Source organism: Sus scrofa, chromosome 13 (genome assembly GCF_000003025.6).
Source record: "Sus scrofa isolate TJ Tabasco breed Duroc chromosome 13, Sscrofa11.1, whole genome shotgun sequence".
NCBI classification, from domain to species: Eukaryota; Metazoa; Chordata; class Mammalia; order Artiodactyla; family Suidae; genus Sus; species Sus scrofa.
Window position 1 is genome coordinate 152,461,099 of NC_010455.5, and position 26,187 is coordinate 152,487,285.

At 37.6% G+C, this 26,187-nt stretch overlaps 1 long non-coding RNA gene across 1 annotated transcript in view; it reads left to right on the forward strand.

Annotated features, from left to right (window-relative positions):
- The window catches only part of LOC102158095, a 64,078-nt gene continuing 45,098 nt past the window's right edge, over positions 7,208-26,187 (forward strand). The window contains exon 1 of the long non-coding RNA XR_307184.2: positions 7,208-8,124. This is a non-coding gene — a long non-coding RNA (uncharacterized LOC102158095). The remainder of the gene's footprint in view (positions 8,125-26,187) is intronic.

Consider the following 26,187-nt stretch of genomic DNA (forward strand, 5'->3'; position numbering starts at 1 on the left):
TGAGAAAATATTGCTAACAGAAAAATCACTCAAGAGAGACTCTTGTGTATCTCTGTTCCAGGGACATTGAACTACTTGGGTATCTCTTAGTCTGCCTTGCATCTCAGTGCCTTGCACATGCTATTTCTTCTTCTTGATATACTCTTCAAAACCATACATCTGTATCTGAATCTCTCAAGGAAAATCAGTTTTTTCTTCTCCAGATTTCTAGAGTATTTAACATGCTGTTTCCAATTGTTTGATTATGCATCTGTTTTCACAACTATACTTTGATATCTGCTTTTTAAAAAGTAATGTGAGCCGAATAACAAGCTTGGTATTGGTACGGTGTATTCAATTGGCCAATAAATGATTTGGGGATGATTGAACAAGATGATGAGAAAGTGAGTACCATTGCGATGGGGACCGAGAAGAAAGAGAGAGAGAAGAGAAAAGAGACAGAGGGGAGGGAAGGAAGGAGGGGAGGAGAGACAGAGGGAGGGAGGGAGGGAGTCTGTATGTCTGTGAGCATGTGTATATAGCAGAGTTTTTTTTTTTAATTTTTATTGGAGTATAGTTGACTTACAATTTTGTTTTAGTTTCAGGTGTACAGCGAAGTGAATCACTTATACATATATGCATTCTTTTTTCCCACCTAGATTATTACAAACTATTGAGTAGATTTCCCTGTGTGATACAGTAGATTCTTGTTAATTATTTATTTTATACCGAAGTGTGTGTATGTTTTTGTTTTTTTTTTTTTTTTGCCATTTCTTGGGCCACTCCTGCGGCATGTGGAGGTTCCCAGGCTAGGGGTCGAATCGGAGCTGTAGCCTCCGGCCTACGCCGGAGCCACAGCAACGCGGGATCCGAGCCTCCTCTGTGACCTACAACACAGCTCATGGCAATACCGGATCGTTAACCCACTGAGCAAGGGCAGGGATTGAACCCTCAACCTCATGGTTCCTAGTCGGATTTGTTAACCACTGCGCCATGACGGGAACTCCCCCCCCCCCTTTTTTTTTTTTTTTTTGTGTATGTTATTACCATCTTCCTGATTCACCCTCCCATGAACAGTTTCCCCTATGGTAACCTTAAGTTTGCTTTTGAAATCTGTGAGTTTGCTTCTGTTTTGTAAGTTCTTTTGTGTCATTTGATAAATTCCACATAGAAGGGATATCATGTGATATTTGTCTTTCTCTGTCTAGAAAGAGTTTATCAGCTGGATGTGAGTCATCAAGGAAATAGAGAAATCAAGGATGTCATTTTTTTTTTTTTTACTTTTTGCTTTTTTAGGGCCTTACCCAAGGCATATACAAGTTCCCAGGCTAGGGGCTGAATTGGAGCTGTAGCTGCCACAGCCACAGCCACAGCCACAGCAATACGGGATCTGAGCCTTGTATGCGACCTACACCACAGCTCAGGGCAACCCTGGATCCTTAACCCATCGAGCGAGACCAGGGATGGAACCTTCATGCTCATGGATACTAGTTGGATTTGTTTCCACTGTGCCACAACAGGAACTCCCAAGGATGTTAGATTTTAGCCCTGTCCTTTGAATAAATATTTGATTCACCAGGAACACTAAGTGCTGTGGTAGACAAAAAAAAAAAAAAATACTGTCTGTATTCTTCTTTTGGAGACATTCAGAAAATATCTCTGAAATGTGTTACATGCTTTCTAAATTATAAAGAAAAATATGATGCTTTTACAGAGACTTGGAACATAAGTCAAAATCTAATTCAACTAAATGTTGAAAAAAAGTGCTTTTTCCAGCACAGTATTGTATATCCATTGTCAGTGTAGCCACATTTGTAATCGAGAATATCTTTAAAAAAAAAAATCACCTGGTTAAAATATCGGTAAGCTTTTCGTCTTTTTTTTTTTTTTTTTTTTTCTTTTTTGCTATTTCTTGGGCTATTCCCGGCGGCATATGGAGGTTCCCAGGCTAGGGGTCAAATTGGAACTGTAGCCACCGGCCTACACCAGAGCCACAGCAACGCGGGATCCGAGCCTTGTCTGCAACCTACACCACAGCTCACGGCAACACTGGATCTTTAATCCACTGAGCAAGGGCAGGGAACCAATCCGCAACCTTATGGTTCCTAGTCGGATTCGTTAACCACTGCGCCACGATGGGAACTCCTGGTAAGCTTTTCTATGAGAGAATTATAAAGCAGCGATGGGATAGCTTGGGTGCTAGCATATATCTGAATGAGTCACACAGGGTACTAAAGATGCTGACTGAGAATAATTTATCTGGAGGAAATCCAGAGGTCAGTTCAATTTGGTGAATGCTAATCTGGACATCAAGGGTCCAGTTCAGAGTAAGATAAAACTAAATGAGTGGACATTCTCCTCCATGGCAAATTGGTTTGTTGTAAGAATCTGCCTTTAACTGAATCAATTAAAAACTGCAAATCCACAGTGAAATTTCTAGAAGAACATCCCAAAATATGAAATAAGGGACAAACTTATTCAGATTTACTCCTTTCACTTGTCATTAGCTATCTTGAATGTGTCAATGAGAGAAGAATTTTAATTGAAACAGGTTCTTATAAAGCTCTATTAATTTAAATGCACAGCACACATGAATTAATATCAGACCAGTCTTAGAAATTATGGGTGGAGTATGTGCTAATTTCTGTGACTAGGTATATATGATTTTAAATAAGGTATTTGGAGGTACTTTCCACAGTTGTGTTATGTGGAAATGGGGATAACCATCTTCAAAAACCTCTGTTATGAAGAGAAAAGAAAATGAAGAAAGGAATCTCTTTGAAGAAAGAGTATCCTTTCCATAGTATGTGGGGACGTGATCGCTTCTTTTCTATATACCAGGAAGCTTCCATTTCTGAATATTTCTTCCTGTATCCACCACCATGAGAAAAAACTATTCAATAAATCGTATTTTACAAGCGGGCAGATTACTGTGTTAAAAATCAGGTAGTTATGGTCTATTCTGTTGTATATAGCTGGGCAGATGGTGGACTCAGTAATTCTTGCCATTTCTCATCTTTTACTCTCTTTTATTTTCACCACTTCTGTGAATGTACAGGAAAAGTTAACTGAGCCAGGGCTTATGGTGTAAACCCAGCTGACTCTTGATTCCATTTCTCCACAGGCATGTAGATCCATATAGATTCCAATTAGTTGAATTAAAACTGTGTAGTTGTTGGAGGGGTATTCAGAGAAGTTTATTTTTTCTCATCTGAATATGGCTTTACACAAAGAACACACTGACAAACATACACAAAATACAGGCATGCTTTTAGTCCTCTCTATACATAATGTGAAAGAAAGGAAAGGATTTCCTAACCTAGGATCAGAGCAGAGGATTCTGTTTGTCATCTTTCTAGGCAGTGTGTTTTTCAGGCTGATAGTAGAGAATAGGGACCTTGCTGCTTCAATGGCCTGAGAGTTCCTTCCCAAGAGACCTGGAGGAGGCTGACAGCACTGTTGTTAGTGGTTGTAACAGGTACAGCAGACTATCCTATTACTTTAGGCAACCCTGAAGACAGTGGTATTTGCTTGGGGGTAGGAGGGTCAATTGCAAAAGTGTTATCTCCTACTTAGACACAAATTTAGTTTCATAGGGTGTACATCAAACGCAAGCTGTGTAGTTATGCTCTTACAAGGAAATTCTGGTTTGAATTATTGGGCTCTTATCTTGTTACAGGAGGAGGTATAGGGGAATGCTTAGAACAAAGGTTCTGGATTCAAATCCTGGGTTCAAATCTGAGGTTTGACACCTATTAGCTGTTTGAGTCAGTTTCTCTTTGACTCTCTTAGACTTAGTTTTCTCTCATGAAAGATGGAGATAAGAATAGAATCTTTTTTAGAGGTTTGCTTTGAGGATCATGTAAGTTATTGCATACAAAATACTTAGAATGAGTCCTGGCATATAGTAAATTATTAAAAAATTTAGTTCTTAGCATTTCTGATTTATTTAAAAAAAACCCTATACATTGATTCTTTTTTTTTTTTTTCTTTTTTTTTTGTCTTTTTGCCATTTCTTGGGCCGCTCCTGTGGCATATGGAGGTTCCCAGGCTAGGGGTTGAATCGGAGCTGTAGCCACTGGCCTATGCCAGAGCCACAGCAACGTGGGATCTGAGCTGTGTCTGCAACCTACACCACAGCTCACAGCAACGCGAGATCTGAGCTGCGTCTGCAACCTACACCACAGCTCACAGCAACACCAGATCCTTAACCCATTGACCAAGGCCAGGGATGGAACCTGCAACCTCATGGTTCCTAGTCGGATTCGCTAACCACTGAGCCACGATGGGAACTCCAATTCTTATTTGTTACTCCTGTATGTGTTATTCCTTTGGGAATGTATTGGAAAGAATGGGTGATTGATAGGAGTTTCTGGGCCTTTGAATATAACATCTATCCCAATTGAATAACTTCTAATTCAGTTCCCAAAAGAATAAGTTATTTTTATTGGTTAGCAAACTAAAGGCTTTTGGCATCAGAGTTCCCGTTGTGGCTCAGAGGTTAATGAATCTGACTAGCATCCATGAGGATGCAGGTTTGATCTCTGGCCTTGCTCAGTGGGTTAAGGATCTGTCACTGCCCTGAGCTGTGGGGTAGGTCATAGACATATCTCAGATCCTGCGTTGCTGTGGCTGTGGTGTAGGCCGGCAGCTACAGCTCTGATTGGACCCCTAGCCTGGGAACCTCCACATGCTGTGGGTGCAGCCCTAAAAAGCAAAACAAACAAACAAACAAACAAACAAACCAAACAAAAAAAGGCTTTTGGCATCATCTTGAGAGTTTAGCATAATGTCTGGCAAATGGCCAGTGCACAATAAAGATCTATGAGGAATAAATAAATACTAGAGCCCTCTCTGTTTATGGGGAAGCGAGTCCTGCAACACAGTTGAAAGTCACACAGCTTGGTAACAACAGGCCAAGATAAGAAGCCACCTGTTTTGGTGAATCTCAGTCCATTAATTTTAAAATTGTTCCCACTTCTTCTTGAATTGCTTTGGTATTGCTTAAAACTACAACTCTTCTCAAGAGTAAAGGGAAAAAAATCAACCCTCTACCTGCAAAGCTAATGGAGCTGAGGAATCAAAAGACAGCCTTGAGACACAGTATTGTGAGAAGTCTAATTTTACATTGGATGCCAGAAACTAGAAGCAAGAAATTATTCAGCTTTTTTGAATAAGGTATCCACTTAAACAACAGTGATAGTTTCTGATACGGTAGCTCTATGTATGTGTGTTAATTCTTTCTGATCTAATCTTGATGTCTGAGATCTTTGAAAGGTTGTAAGAAATCATGGGAAAGGTTGGCCAAAGTACAGAGGGAGTTCATTTTGTTTATAGCACTCATTGCCTGGATCCTTCAGCAGGATTTTCCCAGAAAGATGTCATTGAAAATTGACCTGACTTTTAAGGAGAAAAAAAATTAAAATATCATTAGAAAAATTTACTAGGCTTAACTTATAATCAAATATTCATTGGTTAAAAATATATATATTTTGTAAATTCAAATAAATTTTAGGAATTTAACCTAATTAAAAATACAGGTTAAAAAAAAAAACCCTCACATATTTTCCAAATTCATAGAATTCAAGCTATAATAGAAATACTTTGCCTTTCTCTTTTAAAATTCACAGTAAAACATTTGAATTGAAAATCTGGAATGTGAGTTGTTTTCACTATTAAAGACTGGAAATTTTAGCAAGATTTCAGAAATCTCTTGCTTGTAATCCTTGAAGCATTAGTGTATTAAATTATATTTTAGGATTAAATTTTGAAATAGAATGCCTGTTATTATGTTTAATACTTTAATGTAAACCCCTGAAAGTAATGGCATTGTATGTTCACTGAACCAACACTTTGTATCTGACATTGCCAGGTTAGTGTATGGAGATAGAAAAGAGGTAAATTTCAAAGTCTGCCCTCTGTCCTTAGTGGAGCTGAGTACAAGGAACTGTGGAGTCATAAAGATTCCAAAGAGGAAATGTTTCTTGGACCACAGAGCATGGGCTACAGCTCTGTGTAGAATGTCTGCTGAGGTTGGATATACTATATTTTCTTCTGGAGTGATTATCTTAAGTACTTTGAAGCTTATACTGTACCTTTAAATACTTGCATTCAAATGATTTGGGTAGCTGCTTGGGGCAGATCTAATAGCATCCTTTAAAAGTACTCAGAATGAAAAAAGAAGAAAAGAAGAAAAAAGAAAGGGCTCAGAAAATAAGTAATGAAGTCCTAACAGCTAGAAGCACAGGGAGCTATACCCAGTCTCTTGGGATAGACAATGAGAGAAGATAATATAAAAAAAATAATATATATATATATACACACACACACATATACATATATATGTATACATCTTATACATATAAGATGACTGGGTCACTATGCTGTTCAGCAGAAATTGACACACCACTATAAATCCACTATACTCTAATAAAAATAAAATAAAAAATAAACATACTCAGAAAGCTTCCATATACACTACTATATACAAAATTGATGGGTAACAAAGATCTACTGTATAGCATGGGGAAATCTATTTAATACTCTGTGATAGTCTATATGGGGAAAGAATCTGAAAAAGAATGGATATACATGTATATGCATGGCTGATTCATTTTCCTGTACACCTGAAACTAATACAACACTATGTTATTGTCCAATAAAAAAAAAATACTCAGAAAGTGACTTTAGAAGAGTGAGATTGAGTTTGGAAAGGCCTCAGGTGTGATCAGTGGTTGCTCACCTGGAGTGCACTTAGCAAGATCAGGATGAAAGGCAAGGCATTTGAAGCCAGTCTTCCCGAGGCCAAAGGTCAGCTCTGATAGTTACTTATTTTGTGCCCTTAGACAAGTTAATCCATAAATCTTACTTCCTTTTATTATTTGAACAAATGTGGATGAAAATAGCATCTACCTTTATAGAGTTTTGATGAAATATTAAATGGGTTTATTCTTATAAATTAGAGCAGTTTCCAACACATAAGGGCTCAGTAAGTGTTACTACATGGTAACAAAAATAAGTATTAACGTTTTTTTTCTTGGTCTTTTTTGCCATTTCTTGGGCCGCTCCCGTGGCATGTGGAGTTTCCCAGGCTAGGGGTCAAATTGGAACTGTAGCCACTGGCCTACACCAGGGCCACAGCAACAGCGGGATCCAAGCCGTGTCTGCGACCCACACCACAGCTCACGGCAATGCCGGATCCTTAACCCACTGAGCAAGGCCAGAGATAAAACCCACAACCTCATGGTTCCTAGTCGGATTCGTTAACCACTGCGCCACAACGGGAACTCCAGTATTAAGGTTTTTAACACAACATTCTTCATGACATTTTTATATTTAAAGACAACAAAACAACTGAACGCTGTTACCTGCCTACATGTCTTCACCATGAAAAACACTTGTGAAGGTCTGATTAGAATTGGAGTTGGTCACCTGAAGGGGTGGGGCTCATTGAAATGCTGTATTGTAGGAGAAGATTGGGTTGCGGTGTTACAATACATTCTTCATGACAATAAACAATAGATAGATACCAGAAATAGCAGGCAGGAGTTGTGCTTAAAGACACAGGTAACTGGACACATTTCCGATGACTCTCTCTCTGGGTTGGAGTGAACTGTGAGAGGGCCTGTCTACTCCTTTAAAGAGAATTTGAATTAGGATTTTAATAAAAAAAGTCCAACTCATATTGGTACCGCTCCTCCTAAGTCAGTCTCCTACAAAGGTCTGTCTGTCTGGCGTCATTTAGGCCAACAGAAGGGACTGAGTTTAATTCAGAAGCAAAGGAAAGCTTTATTTTTTGGTCAGAGAATGGAGAGGTGTGAGATCCTGCCCTAGAGCCCTCGGTCCCCCCTCCCCCAGGCCGTGGGCTTGGCGGCTTTATTGGGATCTAGTCTGCAGAGGGGGAGGGGCGGAGTGCTCACAGGTGGACTGCTGCGCTGGGGCGGGGCATCTCAGCACGAGGCCTGCGCCCGCCATCTTGAATCAAGCGGTTGTGCTGTGCAGAGCTTCCGCGGGCGGTTGGCTGAGCTGAGGTCCCCGTTTCTTATAAGGTACTCTGGTCAGAAGTGTCGGGGGTTCGAGGCCTCGCTGCATGTGGTACCCTATGAACAAGTGAAACTAGACTGAGCGCAAAGGAAAAAAAAAAAGGTTAGACTTTATTTTATTAGCCGGATTTTATTTTTATTTCCTGAAAATTTTAAGTGGGCTGTCGGTGACAAGAAGGGATAGATTTATTACCTGGGTGAAGGGAGGCAGATATCAGTAATCTACATGTAGTGAATTTCATCTGGATATAAGTCTGTGAGGAAAAAAGAAAAAGAGGGTAGGTGTTGATGGTAAAGGTTGGACAAACTCATGTGAGATAGTCCAGTTCAAGGGAAATATTATGTACTTTAGTATTTTAGAGAGATTGAATCTGACATATTTTTCCTAATTTCCCTGATACTCAGTTTCCTCATATGTGAAATGCGTGCAACATTTCCTACTTCCAGGGTTGTTATGAGGAATAAATATACCAAAGCATGCATATAGGACATGATTAATTCCTGTTAAGTATCTCTTCCTTAATCTGGGAATTCCAAATAACTTGCTCTCGCCATTTGGGAGGAAAGCTGCTCTCGGAAAGTAGGGATGGATTACTACTGGAAGGTGCTCCTTCCTTCTAACCTTCCACCATGCTTTCTGTAATCCTGTATCTGGTGGGTAGGCTTCTTTTCTCTCAAAAGTTATCCTTTTCTTGCTAAGGCTTCAATCAAGAAAATATTAGGGACAGACTCACAGACATACAAAATAGACTTGTGGTTGCCAAGGAGGAGTTGGGAGAGAGTGGGTGGGATGGACTGGGAGTTTGGGGTTATTAGATGCAAACTATCACACTTAGAATGGATAATCAGTGAGGTCCTACTGTATAGTACGGGGAACTACATCTAATCACTTGTGATAGGACATGATAGAAGACAATATGAGAAAAAGAATGTATATGTATGTATGACTGGGTCACTTCACTGTACAGCGGACATTGGCACAACACTGTAAATCAACTATAATAAAAATAAATAAGAGAAAATATTAGGGATGAGAGTGTGCAGCTACAGCATTCCCAAAGCTGTTTAACTTATCTCATTTTATATGTAGTTTTTAAAATGTGTAAATATTAAATCATTGAATTTGGTTTTCAATGAGGAGGAGAAAAAGAAGAAAAGAAATAGATGCACACAGAGGGGGCAGAAGAACTCAGTCTCTGAATTACAGCCTTTGCTGACCCAGACAAATGGTGGCTGCCAGTGTGCTGTGTTTTACAGAGCCCTGGAGCATGGCCAGCCATTCTCCACCTTAATATTTAATAGGCATTTGTATTGAAATACCACATAAGTATTAGAGATGTTAATTGCTCATAACATTTTAATCATTTTTTTTTTAATTCAGCAGGCTGTTAGTCATGAAATAAAGAATGCTATTTGGCTAGGTTGAGATTTTAATGTTCAGCTCTTAAATTTTTCTGAGATAATGTTTCTGTGAAAACTTAGTAATAAATAGTTTGTATTTGCATCATGCCTTACTCCAAAGAGATCAAAGTCCTGATCAGAAACTCACTGAGACCTGGGAAGGATTCCTGGCTCTTCTGTACTCTGCTCAGCTTTCCTGCAAATGCTGCTCCTAGCAGCAGCTCTGACCTATGGGGAAACTGTCTCTTTTATGTAGCATCAGCTTCTTGAAGTTCTGCTCAGTTGCTTATCCCTTGTGGCAAACATCTCAAACCTGAAGCTTCACTGCCCGTCTAGTTCTAGCACACTTATTGAATGATTGTTTTTTTTTTTTTTCATGTTTTTGGTACAGTTTCATTTAAAAATCAGTTTTAGTTTAGAGAGCGAGATGCAAAATATCTGTTTAAAAGTGCGAAGTTAAACAATTTCTAGTAACCTCTTAGGACAGTAGAAGAACCAATACCTGAAGGTAAACAGTGAGAGAATGTATTTTAATAGAAAATTCTTACATAATCTGAGACTTTTCTGATCATTCATAGTATATATAGTCCATGTTCTAAAATTCCCTTTGTTTTTTTTAAGTGAAACATGCTATCCTCCATGCTGTTAATGTGTTTCTTTTCACTGCTGTGAAGGCTTATTCTTTTTTTGTCTGTTCAAAAGTTACTTCTTCTGAGAAGCTTTTCCATACTTGACCATAGATTCAATTTGTCATATTTATTCCAGCCTAAATGATTCCTCAAATCTTGTAGCCCTTATCCATGGCACTGTAATTATTTGTATGCATGTTTATCTCTCACAGTGTCCTATGAATGCTTTGAAAAGAGATCACCTTATTGTTTTCTAAATGTTTTCTGTCTAACATAGTGCTTGCTGGACACATATAAAGTGTTCAGAAATGTTTTTAGAATGAAGGATTTCTGTAAATTACCATAAGATTTTATGAAATTTAAAACTACAACAGATGTGCCATTTCACATAGACACCTCTCTTCACACCAAATTATCATCACTTTAGGAAACTTTCTGTTGTTGGTGCTTTAAAAACAATTAAACCATTTCCTTTATTAACTTTAAATAAGCATTGGAGAAAGGACTCGGGAAAGGGAAATAACCCTGTAGTCTTAAATGAAAATTAGATAAAAAATAATTATGGAATTAACTTTCTAAGGTGAATTTGCTTTGTTGAATGAAAGATTGTGGGTGTTTATATAGAAAGGAAAATACCTGCTTATGAAAGGCAATGAGGAGGTTCAATTTTTGGAAATTTCTATAGATAGTTTCAATGTAATTCTTTGCAGTTTCATTGCTAACACAATATGGTCACTTTTTTGCTCTTGTGTATTAAATTCAGCTCTTCATTTTTTGTCTCATTTTGTCTGCTTGAGTTTTATGGCACACAGTCTAATCTTTAAGAGAATGTGGGTGTAACTTTTTCATTCATCCTTACTCTGTAGAACCTTGAGGCAGTTTTTCAACAAAATAGTTCAGTGAATTGCTGTAGGCCACAGAGCAAGTAAATTGTAATGAAGGGATGCAAGTTCAGGCCTCTTACTTCCCTTGATTCCCATCCTACTCTATGAAGATTAAAATGTTCTATCCTTAGACCACGTATTTCATAATGGTCTATAAAAAAGTATAGAGTTTCTAAGATAATGTGACTCTCCATAAAGAAATAAAGATCTATATAAATAATAGAACCCTAATACAACATAAATGGAATAAAGAGCTTCCATTCCTGAGAAGTTCTCTTAAAGAAATAATAATTAAAATAAGTACAGAGATTTATGCTGAAGGAATTCACGTTAGTATTTATTTTAGTAAAAAAATTGAACCTATTAAATGCTCAACAATGCAGACTGGGTAGAAAAATCATAGTTTATGTTTATGATGAAATATAAAGCAAAAATTCAAGTGTTGGTAGACTTTTCTAAAGGCATGGAGAATGGCCACAGTATAATAATACACGAAAAAAGACAAGAACAAACTGATATATAAAGCATGATTTAAGTTTTTAAACAAAAATGTACACACATACATATTAGAATAAAAAGTCAAAAAATATGAGTTAAGAACACCTTTATTATTTTCATTTTTTTCAGCATTCTATAATGAGGATATATTGCTGCAAATTTTTTTTCCAAAAAGAAATGTTAAGGTTAATAAAGTTCCATTGATATTTACAGTAGAAAGTTACTTTTCAGGGTTGATTTAGTGTGTGATAGACTTATAAATGATATCTTGCTGCATAGTGTCCTGGGAAAATGCAAATGGATTTTATTTGATGATCATGGGTTGTGCATTAGAGTAACTCTGGTAGAGGGAAGCTTTTGAAAAACATTCTCACCTGGGACTCCCCTCAGTCCTATTGCACAAGCATATCTGGGAATGTAGATGTAGAATCCAGTATAAATATATTTTGTAAAGCTTTCTCCAGGTAATGCAGATACACATCACTAATTATGTTTTGCTACTTTGGTTATAAAGAGACTGGGTCTTAAATCAAGCATAAAAAGAAGAGAGGAGGATGGACAAGTAGGAAACATTTGGCTTCTGGTGGAAAGGATAAGTGAGGCATTCAAAGTTCTCTGAAACATCTTTAAAAACCTGCCTGTTACAATATATAGAATAATAGTTGGTGACTTAACTAACTTCTCTTTTTTTTTTTTTTTTTTTTGGTCTTTTTGTCCTTTTAGGGCCACACCAGCGACATATGCATGTTCCCAGGCTAGGGGTCTAATCAGAGCTGTTGCTGCCTGCCGGCCTGTACCAGAGCCACAGCAATGCCAGATCTGAATCGCGTCTGCGACTTACACCACAGCTCACAGCAACGCCGGAACCTTAACCCACTGAGTGAGGCCAGGGATCAAACTTGCAACCTCATGGTTCCCAGTTGGATTTGTTTCCGCTGTGCCACAGTGGAACTCCCTTAACTACTTTCTTAAACTCAAGAATTGAGGGTAGGCAGGCAGAAGAGGAATGAATAGATAGGGTTTTTTTGGTTTTGTTTTTTTGTTTTTTTAGTTGAAGTTATGACTTGAGAAAGATAGTTGAATCATTATAAGCATATGCATACCTAAATTGGCAGTCTGATTTAATCAGTTCTATCCTTTGGCAGTGTACTGCACATAACTCAGGAAATTCGTATTGCTGTCTTCTATTTTACATAATACTATTTTGGCTATTTTATTTTTATCTAGTTTTTATATCACATCATTTTTTGTTGGTTTTTAGAGTCAGTATTTGTTCAAATTGATCCTAAAATTTGGCAGTTTATTTGCTCCTCATGGTTTCTTTAAAACCATTTTTTCCTTCTTCATTCAAATTTCTTATTATGAAAATTTAGTGACTCACTGTGAGAACATGAATGGGGTTCTCAGTTTTCTCAAACTTTGAGTGTTTTAAGATATCTGAATTTTACCCTCACACTTGAATATATAAAACAAAATGTGAGCAAATATCAGCAAAATGGAAGAACAAGTCTCTGTTTTCATTCCCCCATAAACATACTGATTTAACAATTATATGCCTTTATGAGATTTCCAGAACCCAGTCAAGAAATTGTAGAACCCCACATGAGCACAAAGCTGAGAACTGTTGCATTGAAATAGTAAGAGCAATTTCACTTTACATATATGCTTCTCCCCCAAGCCAGCAGAGCTCAATGCCAGGAGGGAATGCTCTGCCTTACTACTTACACCTTGGAGGAAAGAGGAGAGTAGAACATGTGTTCTAATGTCCCAGCATTTCAGAGGGCTGCACAGAGGACTGGTTTTTGTCTAACCTCACTTAGCTGAAAGAACCAGCATAATTTGAAAGTTGTTGACTGATGGGTTGGCTCAGTTGGGACAGAGCATGCAGCTTGAGGCTTCTCTCTCAGAGGGAAGGGGAGGAGTACAGTGTGTTTCTTGCAGCCCAGCTTTTCAGAGATACTTCAGGGGACTGGTATATGCAATGCTAAAGAGTTGGCATACTTTGGATACCTGCTAGCTTCAGCTTGCTGCTGAAGAGACAGAGAGTTTGCAGTGCCAGAGACAGACAGCAGAGGGAGCAAGAGGGTATAAGCTCCTGAAAAAGAAACTGGCAAGCCTCTCTATTTGAGAAATTTTATGTACAGGTCCAGAGAAATTGTGTCTCAAAATGGTTTCAGAGGCCCCCAGAATCTACAGCTGGACACAGGTGAGGGTCTTTCCCTGTATAAAGCCAGTTTATAAATTCAGGAAGAGAACACTTTTTAAAATGTGTGGGTATTTACATAAATCTACAAGCCACATGAAGAAAAAGGGGAGCATGGCCCAATCAAAGGAACCCAGTATATCTCCAGAAACCAACACTAATGAAATGGAGGTAAATGAATTATCTGGCAAAGGATTCAAAATAATCTTCATAAAGATGCTCTATGAGCTCAGGGAAATAGTACATGGACAAAATGAGAATATCAGCAAAGAGAAGGGAATTTTAAAAGAGAAAAAAACAAATTTTGGAGCTGAAGAATACAGTAACTACACTGACAGATTTACTAGAGGAGTTCGACAGGAGACTTACCAAGAAGAAAAAGCATCAGTGAATGTGAAAATAGAAATTTGAAATTACCCAATCAGGAACAAAAGGAAAAAAGTGAAAATTAGTTTGGAAATCCCAAGGGACATGTAAGATGCCATCAAATGGACCAATATATGTCTTAATGGAGATTCAGAAAGAGGAGAGACAAAAGAGACAGAAAGCTTATTTAAGAAATTAATGGCTCCAGACTTGTCAAATCTGAAGAAGAGAGTGGATATGCAGGTTCAACAAGCCCACCAGAACCCAACTAGGATGAGCTCAAAGAAATTCACAGTGACTCACCTTTATAATCAGCATATCAAAAATTAAAGAGAATTTTGATGTATAGCACAGGGAAATATACCTAGCCATTTGTGATGGAATGTAACAGAGGATAATGTGAGAAAAAGAATGTATATATATCTTTGTATGTTTGGATCACTTTGTTGTACAGCAAAGATTTGCCAGAGTCCAACTCCATCAGCCAGGGTGTTCCTGCGGGGATGGACAGTGTCAGTGAATGCACATGTAGACAGCCTCTTTGTCCCTTCTTTCAGGGCGCTGGACTGCTCAAATTTTATTAGCATAGGCAGCAGTTTATATAGACAGCTTAATTGTAACTTACATTACAGTGCTTAGATCATATTTTTAAAGGTTAAACTTTTAGGTTACATCGTACAGTAGATATACATTGTGTTCTAAGGATTTTAATTAAGACTAATGGATGCAATACATCATGTAAAACTATAGTGAGTACAAAACATCATGTGGAAAAAACATTATATGAAAATAAGACGATTCAGTATAAAATGTTTTGTGGTTACTTTTAGCAAGCACCACCTGTTATTGTTTTAAGCTAATCTTTAACAACTAGAAAGGTCACAAGCACAAGAATTTGACATTTACAAAAATTCATCTTTTAGATTAAAGCTTGGGGTACTAACTTCAAAGTGTTATGGTCGGGACAGTATGAGAAAATATTTTTTATATCAAAGCAACTTAATTTCCTAAAACTTAAAAGCTTTCTACAAAATTCATTAAAAGTAAGATTATTATTATATTTTTCCATCAAGAATAATGTATGTCTAACCTATTCTAAACTATTGTACATTACACAATTACCTAACTCTAAAACCTATTCTTACTTGTAACAAACTAATGAATACTTTGTTTTTACTTACGTTGGATCTGAATGGGGGAATTCCACCAAGGTGAAGCTCTTATTATTTTAGTACTGTTCCAAATTTTTGTTGTTCCAATTTTATTGAGTCACAAAACAATATAGGAAAATAACAAAGAATAACAAAAAACAGGAAAGACTGAATAATAAGTAAATAACAGGAAAGACTGATTTTTCCAAGAAGCGATTTTTATTCTTGCACTGTTGTACAAAGCATTCATTTTGTTTTTGTTGCCATTGTTGTTGGGTTAGCAGGTGAGCCTCATTGTTTTTAGAACTTGCCCTCAGAACTGTGTGGCCATGTAAGCCCTTCTCCCTGTTTCTAAACCTGCCCTCAGGTAGGCTTTTTTTCCTCGGTTAGGAACCCTGCCTTTGAAATTGTGCCAACAGACTAGTTCCCTTCCTTGGCCTCCTGCATCTCCTCAGCTCCCCGCAGAGATTGACAGAACATTGTAAATCAATTGTAAAGAAAAAAAGAGAATTTTGAAAGCAGCAGGAGAAAAGCTATGCATCATACACAAGGTAACTCTGAGAAGAAAATTTTCCAGTAGAAACCTTACAAGGCAAAAGGGAGTGGGATGATATAGCCAATAAATGGATTTTTCAGGAGAAATCTTACAAGTCGTAAGGCAGTGGGATGACATATTCAAAGTAATTAAAAAAACCTGCCAATCAAGAATACTATATCCAGCAAAAGTATCTTTCAAAATTGAAGGAGAAATAAAGAGCTCCCTAGATAAACAAAATCTGAGATTTTATCAGCAGTAAACCTGATTTTAAAAAATGCTAAAGGACAGAGTTCCTTGGTGGGTCAGTGGGTTAAGGATCTGCCATTATCACTGCTTTGGCTCTGGTTGCTGCTGTGGTGTGGGTTCAATCCCAGGCCCAGGAACTTTCACATGCCATGGATGCAGCCAAAAAAAAAATCACTTTATTTATAAAATGTTGTGTATATTAAATATAAAATAAGTAATTTATGAATGCATAATGAAGTGTGGGAGAGAGAAGTGAAAGCGTAGAGTTTTTGTATGAATTTGAAGTTACATCGTTATTAGCTTAAAGTAGATTTTTATAACTATAAGCTGTTTTATGTAAACTTTATAGAATATATGTGAAAGAAATTGAAAAAGGAATCAAAGCATGTCACTATAAAAAAAATCAGTGAAACACAGAGGAAGGGAGCAAGAGAAAGAGGGACCCAGAATGCTACAAGATAGAAGAAGAATTTACAAAATGGCAATGAGTCCTTACTTACAAATAATTACTTTAAACACAAATATATTAAACTCCCCAATCAAAAGAAATGAGTGGCTGAATGGATTAAAACAAAACCAAACAAGATTCAGCTATAAAGTGTCTACAAGAGACTCACTTTAGATTTATTAACACACATAGACTGCAAGTGAAAGGATGAAAAGTGATTTTCCATGCAAATAAAAGACAGCAGAAATAGATATATTTGTGTCAGACAAAATGGACCTAATATTAAAAAAAAACTGTCAAAAGAGAGAAGTATTCTACGTAATGATAGAAAATCAATTCATCAGGAAGATATAGCAATTATAAAAGTATAAGTACTCAATATCAGAGAACCCAAATAATTGTAATATTTATGAAGTAAACATTGGCTAAACTGAAGGGAAAAATAGCAACACAATGATAGTTGAGATTTCAATGTCTCATTTTAAAAATAGGTGTGACAGACAGATGATCAATAAAACTAGAGAGGACTTGAACAACATTCTAGACCAAATAGACCTAAGAGACATATATAAAACTTTCACTCCAACAGCATCAGAATACACATTATTTTCAAGGGCACATAGAGATTCTCCAGGATTGATTACATGTTGAGTCATAAAAGAAGACTTAATGAATTTTAAGATTGAAATCATACAAAACATAATTTATGACCACAATGGAATGAAATTAGAATAGCAGAAGGAAAATTTAGAAAATTAAAAAAATGTGAAATTAAACAACACGATCTTGAACAGCCAATGAATCGAAGAAATCAAAAACCATCTTGAGGCAAATGAAAATAAAAAAACATAAAATATGAAAACTTAGGGGATACAGCAAAAGGAGAACTGAGAGAAGTTTATAGTGAAATAAATGCCTACATGAAAAAGAAGAAAGGTAAAAGATAAGATGAGTTTACACCTTAAGGAACTAGAAAAAGAAGAATAAACAAATACTAAAATTATGAAAAGAAAGAAAATATTAACATTAAGCAAAAATAAATGAGATAGGAGATAGAAACACAGCTAAGGGAGGCAGTACAAGATGGTGATATAGGAACATCATGAACTCCCCTCCTCCCACAAATGCATTGAATCTACAGGCTACATAGGGAACAAATTCCTGGGAAAATAAAGATCTAAAAACTAGCTCAACAGCTCCTTCATGTCAAAGAAAAGTGTCATATTGAGGCATGTAGGAGAAGCTAATACACAGTCTCACCTCAAACTCCACCCCTGGTTTGACGACCCATAATTGGGAGGGAGCTCACAAAATTAGAACACCTCCCTAAAGAGTGAAGGGTTCACACCCCATATCAGGCACTCCAACTTTTCAGGTTTCCCAGGCATGTAAAGGATCAGGGAATTGCTATCAGAAAGTGTAGGCTGGAGACTTATCTATGTGATCTGTCTCTGCCTTGTGGAAGCTGGCCAATACCTCCTAGAAAGGAGGTATCCACCTTTCTGGAGCCCTGAGTTTTGCCACTGTTGCCCATGGGGCACCTCCAGACTTTCTGGTCTGGAGGCCAGAATGGCTTACAGTTGTGGTCCCACAAAACAGTATATATTTGCATACTTTACAAGCCACTGACAGAGGGTCTGGTTTCCAGTCGACCTGCAACTAAGTGCTGACCTAGATCCCTTTCTTTGGAACAGTGACAGGTCTTTGCACACTCCCTCAACAACCAGGAGCTATCAAAGATAAAATAGGCTACTTGGACAATCACAAAGTTTTGAGAGACAACAAAGAGCTAGGATAAGGTTCAATAATACAGTTTATCTTCTACATGAGGCCACTTGTCAAGTCTAGGAGAGGTAGTTGTTTCTTTCACCCAATACACTGAAATAAACATTTCAGTGAGAGTCAGGCAAAATGAGGAAACAGAGGAATATGTTTCAAATGAAAGAAAAAGATAAAGGCTTAGGAAAAAATAATGAAATGGAGATAAGCATTGCTTATATAATAAAGAGTTCAAAGTAATGTTTGTAGAGATGCTTGCCAAACTTGGGAGAAGAATGGAAAATACAGTGAGAACATCAGAAAAGAGATGGAGAATATAAGATACTAAACAGTAGCCACAGAGCTGAGGAATAAAGAAACTAAGTTAAAAATAAAGGGTACTAATTAGTTAAAAGAAAACATTTGAGAGTGTAAATCTCACTGATAAAAGTAAATATATAGTAAAAGTAGTAGATTAATCACATATAAAGCTGGTATGAAAGTTAAAAGGCGAAAGTAGTAAAAACTATAAAAATTAATTAAAGGGCACAAAAGATAAAGATGTAAAATGTGACATTAGAACATAAAACTTTAGGGGTGGTGGGATTAAAAACAATTTTAGGCATGTTCAAACTTGTCATCTGCTTAAAATAGACTTATACATAGGCTTGTTATATGTAAATCTTGTGGTAACCACAAAGCAAAAGCCTATAGTAGATACACAAAAGATAATGAGAAAGCAATCTAAGCGTAACTAAAAAAAGTAATCAAACCACAATGGAAGAGAGCAAGAGAAAAAGAAAGGAAAAGAGAACTACAAAACAGCCAAAAAAAAAAAAAAGAAATTAACAAAATGGCAATAAGTATGTACCTATCAATGATTACTTTAAATGTAAATGAGCAAAATTGTCCAGTTAAAAGACAGAGTGGCTAAATGGATGAAAAAACAAGACCCATCTATACGCCACCTACAAGAAACTCACTTCAGATGTAAGAACACACAAAGACCGAAAGTGAAGATGGAAAAATATATTCCATTATCAATGGAAACCGAAAGAAATCTGGGATAGTTATTTTTATATTCGTCAAAATAGGCTTTAAAACAAAGCTGTAAAAAAACACAAAGTTCTAAAAATAGAACTATCTTATGATTTAGCTGTCCCACTTTTGGGTATTTATCCAAAATAATTGAAATCAGGATTTTGAAGAGATATTTGCACTTCCATGTTCATTGCCTCATTACTCTCAGTAGCTAAGAGGTGGAAATGACCTAAATGTTCACTGATGCCTGAATAAAGAAAATTTTGTATGTATGTATTAATGGAAAACTTTTTAGATATAAAAAAGAAAATTGTTATCAACATTATTGATGAACATTGAAGACATTCTGCCAAGTGAAATAAGTCTGTAACACAAGGGCAGACACTGCATGCTTCCACTTACTTGATGCTATTGAAAGCATAGAGCAGATAGTAGTAGTGTAGTTGCCAGGAATGTGGGGGAGAAGGAAATGGAGAGTTGCTGTTCAATGGGTATTGAGTTCCAGTTATGCAAGATATGAAAGTTCTAGATACTTGGTGTATGACATTGTGCTTGTAGTTACTGCACTATACAATTTAAAGTTTGAGAGGAGGGTGGATGTCATGTGTGACTATTTTGGCCACAATTAAAAAAAAATGAATTCAGTAATACATAAAATATTTTAACATATATGACAAGTGTGTTTTATTCTGAGGAAGCAATGGTTTTTTTTTGAATATTATTCTTTCTTTCTTTCTTTCTTTTTTTATTTTCCCACTGTACAGGAAGGGGATCAAGTTATCCTTACATGTATACATTACAATTACATTTTTTTCCCCACCCTTTGTTCTGTTGCAACATGAGTTTCTAGACAAAGTTCTCAATGCTATTCAGCAGGATCTCCTTGTAAATCTATTCTAAGTTGTGTCTGATAAGCTCAAGCTCCCGATCCCTCCCACTTCCTCCCCCTCCCATCAGGCAGCCACAAGTCTCTTCTCCAAGTCCATGATTTTCTTTTCTGAGGAGATGTTCATGTGTGCTGGATATTAGATTCCAGTTATGAGTGATATCATATGGTATTTGTCTTTGTCTTTCTGGCTCATTTCACTCAGGATGAGATTCTCTAGTTCCATCCATGTTGCTGCAAATGGCATTATGTCATTCTTTTTTATGGCTGAGTAGTATTCTATTGTGTATATATACCACCTCTTCTGAATCCAGTCATCTGTCGATGGACATTTGGGTTGTTTCCATGTCCTGGCTATTGTGAATAGTGCTGCAATGAACATGCGGGTGCACGTGTCTCTTTTAAGTAGAGTTTTGTCCGGATAGATGCCCAAGAGTGGGATTGCGGGGTCATATGGAAGTTCTATGTATAGATTTCTAAGGTATCTCCAGACTGTTCTCCATAGTGGCTGTACCAGTTTCCATTCCCACCAGCAGTGCAGGAGGGTTTCCTTTTCTCCACAGCCCCTCTAGCACTTGTTATTTGTGGACTTCTTAATGATGGCCATTCTGACTGGTGTGAGGTGGTATCTCATGATAGTTTTGATTTGCATTTCTCTTATAATCAGCGATGTTGAGCACTTTTTCCTGTGTTTGTTGGCCATCAGTATATCTTCTTTGGAGAACAGTCTATTCAGGTCTTTTGCCCATTTTTCCATTGATTGATTGGTTTTTTTGCTGTTGGGTTGTATAAGTTGTTTATATATTCTAGAGATTAAGCCCTTGTCGGTTGCATCATTTGAAACTATTTTCTCCCATTCTGAAAGTTGTCTTTTTGTTTTCTTTTGGGTTTCCTTTGCTGTGCAAAAGCTTTTCAGTTTGATGAGGTCCCATGGGTTTATTTTTGCTCTAATTTCTATTGCTTTGGGAGACTGACCTGAGAACATATTCATGATGTTGATGTCCGAGAGTGTTTTGCCTATGTTTTCTTCTAGGAGTTGATAGTGTCCTGTCGTGTATTTAAGTGTTTCAGCCTTTTGGAGTTTATTTTTGTGCATGGTGTGAGGGTGTGTTCTAGTTTCATTGCTTTGCATGCAGCTGTCCAGGTTTCCCAGCAATGCTTGCTGAAGAGACTTTCCTTTTCCCATTTTATGTTCCTGCCTCCCTTGTCAAAGATTAATTGACCATAGGTGTCAGGGTTTATTTCCGGATTTTCTAATCTGTTCCATTGGTCTGTCTGTCTGTTTTGGTACCAGTACCACACTGTTTTGATGACTGTGGCTTTGTAGTATTTCTTGAAGTCTGGGAGAGTGATGCCTCCTGCTTGGTTTTTGTTTCTCAGGATTGCTTTGGCGATTCTGGGTCTTTTGTGGTTCCATATAAATGTTTGGATTGTTTGTTCTAGTTCTGTGAAAAATGTCCTGGGTAATTTGATAGGGATTGCATTGAATCTGTAGATTGCTTTGGGTAGTATGGCCATTTTTACAATATTGATTTTTTCCAATCCAGGAACATGGAATATCTTTCCATTTCTTTACATCTTCTTTGATTTCTTTGATTACAGTTTTATAGTTCTCGGCATATAGGTCCTTTACCTCCTTGGTCAGGTGTATTCCGAGGTATTTGATTTTGTGAGGTACAATTTTAAAAGGTATTGTATTTTTGTATTTCTTTTCTAATATTTCATTGCTGGTATACAGAAATGCAGCTGACTTCTGAATGTTAATCTTATATCCTGCTACTTTGCTGACTTTATGAATCAGTTCGAGTAGTTTTGGGGTTGAGTCCTTCGGGTTTTCTATGTATAGTATCATGTCGTCTGCATACAGTGACAGTTTGATCTCTTCTCTTCCTATATGGATGCCTTTTATTTCTTTTGTTTGTCTAATTGCTGTGGCTAGGACTTCCAAAACGATGTTGAAGAGCAGTGGTGAGAATGGGCATCCCCGTCTTGTTCCAGATTTGAGTGAGAAGGCTTTCAGTTTTTCCCCATTGAGGATTATATTTGCTGTGGGTTTATCATAAATGGCTTTGATTATATTCAGGAATGTTCCCTCTATACCCACTTTGGCGAGGGTCTTGATCATGAATGGATGTTGGACTTTGTCAAATGCTTTTTCTGCGTCTATTGAGATGATCATATGATTTTTGACTTTTTTTTTGTTAATGTGGTGTATGACGCTGATTGATTTGCGTATGTTGAACCATCCTTGTGAACCTGGGATGAACCCAACCTGGTCATGGTGTATAATTTTGTTGGTATGTTGTTGGATTCGGTTGGCTAAGATTTTGTTGAGAATTTTTGCATCTATATTCATCAATGATATTGGCCGATAGTTTTCTTTTTTGGTGGTATCTCTGTCTGGTTTTGGAATGAGGGTGATGGTGGCCTCATAGAATGTCTTTGGGAGTATTCCTTCTTCTTCAACCTTTTTAAAGAGTTTAAGGAGGATGGGCACCAATTCCTCTTTATATGTTTGATAGAATTCACCTGTGAAGCCATCTGGTCCTGGACTTTTATTTGTAGGGAGTGATTTTATGACCTCTTCAATTTCATTTCTAGTGATCGGTCTGTTCAGTTGGTCTGTTTCTACTTGATTCAGTTTTGGCAGGCTATAAGATTCTAGAAAATTGTCCATTTCTTCCAGATTGTCAAACTTGTTGCCGTATAGTTGTTCATTGTATTCTCTTATGGTTTTTTGTATTTCTGCAGTATCCGTTGTGATTTCTTCTTTTTCATTTATAATTTTGGTTATTTGGGTTCTTTCTCTCCTCTTTTTAGTGAGTCTGGCCAGGGGTTTGTCAATTTTGTTCACCTTTTCAAAGAACCAGCTCTTGGTTTTGTTAATTTTCTCTATTGTTTTTTGAGTCTGTATTTTATGGATTTCTTCTTTGATCTTTATAATTTCCTTCCTTCTGCTGACTTTAGGACTTTTTTGTTCTTCTTTTTCTGGTTCGTTTAGGTGGAGGGTTAAGTTGTCGATTTGGGATCTTTCTTCTTTTTGGAGAAAGGCCTGTATTGCTATAAATTTCCCTCTGAGCACTGCTTTCGCAGCATCCCATAGATTTTGAGAGGTTGTGTCTTCATTATCATTTGTTTCAAGGTAGTTTTTAATTTCCTTCTTGATTTCCTCATTGACCCATTGGTTTTTTAGTAACATGTTGTTGAGTCTCCATGGAGTAGGTTTTTTCTCTTTCCTTTCCCCATGGTTGATTTCTAATTTCATGGCATTGTGGTCAGAGAAGATACTTGAGATAATTTCTATGCTCCTAAATTTATTGAGGTTCGCTTTGTGTCCCAATATGTGGTCGATTCTTGAGAATGTTCCATGAGCATTTGAGAAGAATGTGTATCCTGCTTTTTTTGGATGTAGTGTCCTGAAGATATCAATTAAGTCTAACTTTTCTATTGTTTCCTTTAGGATCTCTGTTGCTTTATTGGTTTTCTGTCTAGAGGATCTGTCCATTGATGTGAGGGGGGTATTAAGGTCTCCTACTATGATTGTATTCTCATCAATATCTCCCTTTATGTCTGTTAATATTTGTTGTATGTATCTGGGTGCTCCTATATTTGGGGCATATATGTTGACGAGAGTAAGATCCTCTCCTTGGATAGATCCCTTAATCATTAAGTAGTGTCCTTCTTTGTCTTTCTTTATGTCTTTTGTTTTAAAGTCTATTTTGTCTGATATGAGCATTGCGACTCCCGCTTTTCTGTCATGTCTATTGGCGTGAAATATTTTTCCCCACCCTTTCACTTTCAATCTATATGTATCTTTTGTCCTGAGGTGAGTTTCTTGTAGGCAGCATATTGAAGGTTTTTGCCTTTTTATCCACTCAGCCACTCTGTGTCTTTTGATTGGGGCATTCATTCCATTGACATTTAAGGTGATAATTGATAGATGATTATTTACTGCAATTTTGAACCTCGTGTTCCAATTGATTCTATGGTTCTCCATTCTTCCTTTCTTACTTTCTTTTTTTTTAGGTTGGATGGTCTCCTGTTATTATTTTCTTGAGCGTATTTTTTTGTTTTGTTTTCATTTTTTGCAAATGCAATATTTGGTTTTGGCTTGTGGTTGCCCTGTTTTTTAAGTATGCTAACCCCTTCCCATAACTGTGTGTTTTAGCCTGATGGTCCTGTAAGTTCAAACACTTCATGACTATATTAAAATTAAGAAGAGAAACATACAAACTAACAAACAGAAAGGTTTTTTTATTTCCTATCATCCCTTGCCCACATTTTATGGTTTTGATGACTCTTTTTTATTTTTTTCTTTTTAATTTTATTTTGTTTGAAGCATGTTCATGATTAAATGTGTATGCTGGCTTATTTGAGTGACTACTCTCTGATTGTGGTTTCCTCAGTCCTAGTTCTTCCTCTTCTTCTTTTTTTTTTTTCCTTTCCTTTTCTTTTCTTTTTTCTTCCCCTTCCTTCCTTTCTTTTTGGTTTAGAGAAGCCCTTTCAGTATTTCCTTTTGCCTGGGTTTTGTGTTGCTGTATTCTTTAAGGTTTTGTTTGTTGGGAAAAATTTTTATTTCCCCTTCTATTTTAAATGATATTCTTGCTGGATAGAGTATTCTTGGTTGCATATTTTTTCCTTTTAGCACTTTAAATATCTCTTGCCATTCCCTCCTGGCCTGTAGTGTTTCTGTAGAGAAATCAGCTGATAATCTTATGGGGGTTCCCTTGTAGGTAACATTCTGCTTTTCTCTTGCTGCCTTTAGGATCCTCTCTTTATCACTAACTTTTGCCATTTTTATTATGATGTGTCTTGGTGTGGGTCTGTTTGGCTTCAGTTTGTTTGGGGCCCTCTGTGCTTCTTGTATCTTGAACCAAGTATCCTTTAGATTTCGGAAGTTTCCAGTGATAATTTCTTCAAATATATTTTCCATCCCCTTATCTTTTTCTACTCCTTCTGGAATCCCTATTATGCGTAGATTGGCCCGCTTTATATTATCCCATAGGTCTCTTATATTGCTTTCCAGTTTTTTGATTTGGTTTTCTGTCTGTTGACCTGATTGGGTGATTTCCATTATTCTATCTTCCATATCACTGATTCGTTCTTCTGCATTATTCATTCTGGTTTTTACTGCCCTTAGTTCAGTTTGCATCTCTGCAAATGAATGTTCTAGTTTTTCTTGGCTCCTCCTTATATGTTCTAGTTCCTTTCTGAGGGTATCTGCATTACTGTTCATATCTTCTCTTAATTCCTTCAGTGTTTTCACTATTTATCTTTTGAACTCTAGGTTTGTCAGACTGCCGAGATCTGTTTCATTGTTGACTGTTTGAGGTGAGTTCTCCTGTTGGTTTGACTGGGGGTGGTTTCTCAGCTTCTTCCTCTTGCTTGTTGTTTTCTTTCTCCTGAGGGAGTTGTACTCTCCGTGATCGGGCAGTGTTTGCCTTGTCACTGCCGTGGAACATTTCCTGAGGGCTGGCGTTGTTGGTCAATCTTTTTTGAGGCAGTGTGGCTTTTCTGGAGTGTTGATGGGGCTAACAGTGTTTCTTTGAAGCAAAGGAGGACTTCCTGTGGGCGGACAGGACTGGGAGGTCCACACAACGATGGTAGCAAATTTCACTTGGTCATGCAGAGCTTGCTCTGGTGTTTTAGGCTGTGGGGTTCTTGCAGGGGGTTGGTGGTGTTGGGCAGCTGTTCCTCAGGAGTGCAGCGCCCCCTGGGGGCTGGGGCAGAAATCTGGGTGACTGAGAACCTAATAGGCTCTTCCCTAGGGCAGCCCAACTCAGAAGGAGGGCCTGAGAATGTAGGCGGATCTTTTCACAGTCTGGCCGAGCTTGTTGCAGCTTTTCTGGGCTGCAGGGGCTCTTCCAGGGGGCTGGTGGTGCTGAGCAGCTATTTCGCAGGAGTGGGGCACCCCCTGGGGGCTTGGGCAGGTAGCATGGCCCTGAAAACCCAAGAGGCTCCTCCCCGGGGCAGCCTGACTCAGAAAGACCGTCTGAGATCTTTTCCCGGCTCGGCCAAGCTTGTTGCAGCTTTTCTGGGCTGCAGGGGTTCCTGCCTGGAGCTGGCCGTCCTATGCAGCTGATCCGCTAGATCCCGGCACCCCCTGGGGGCTTGGGC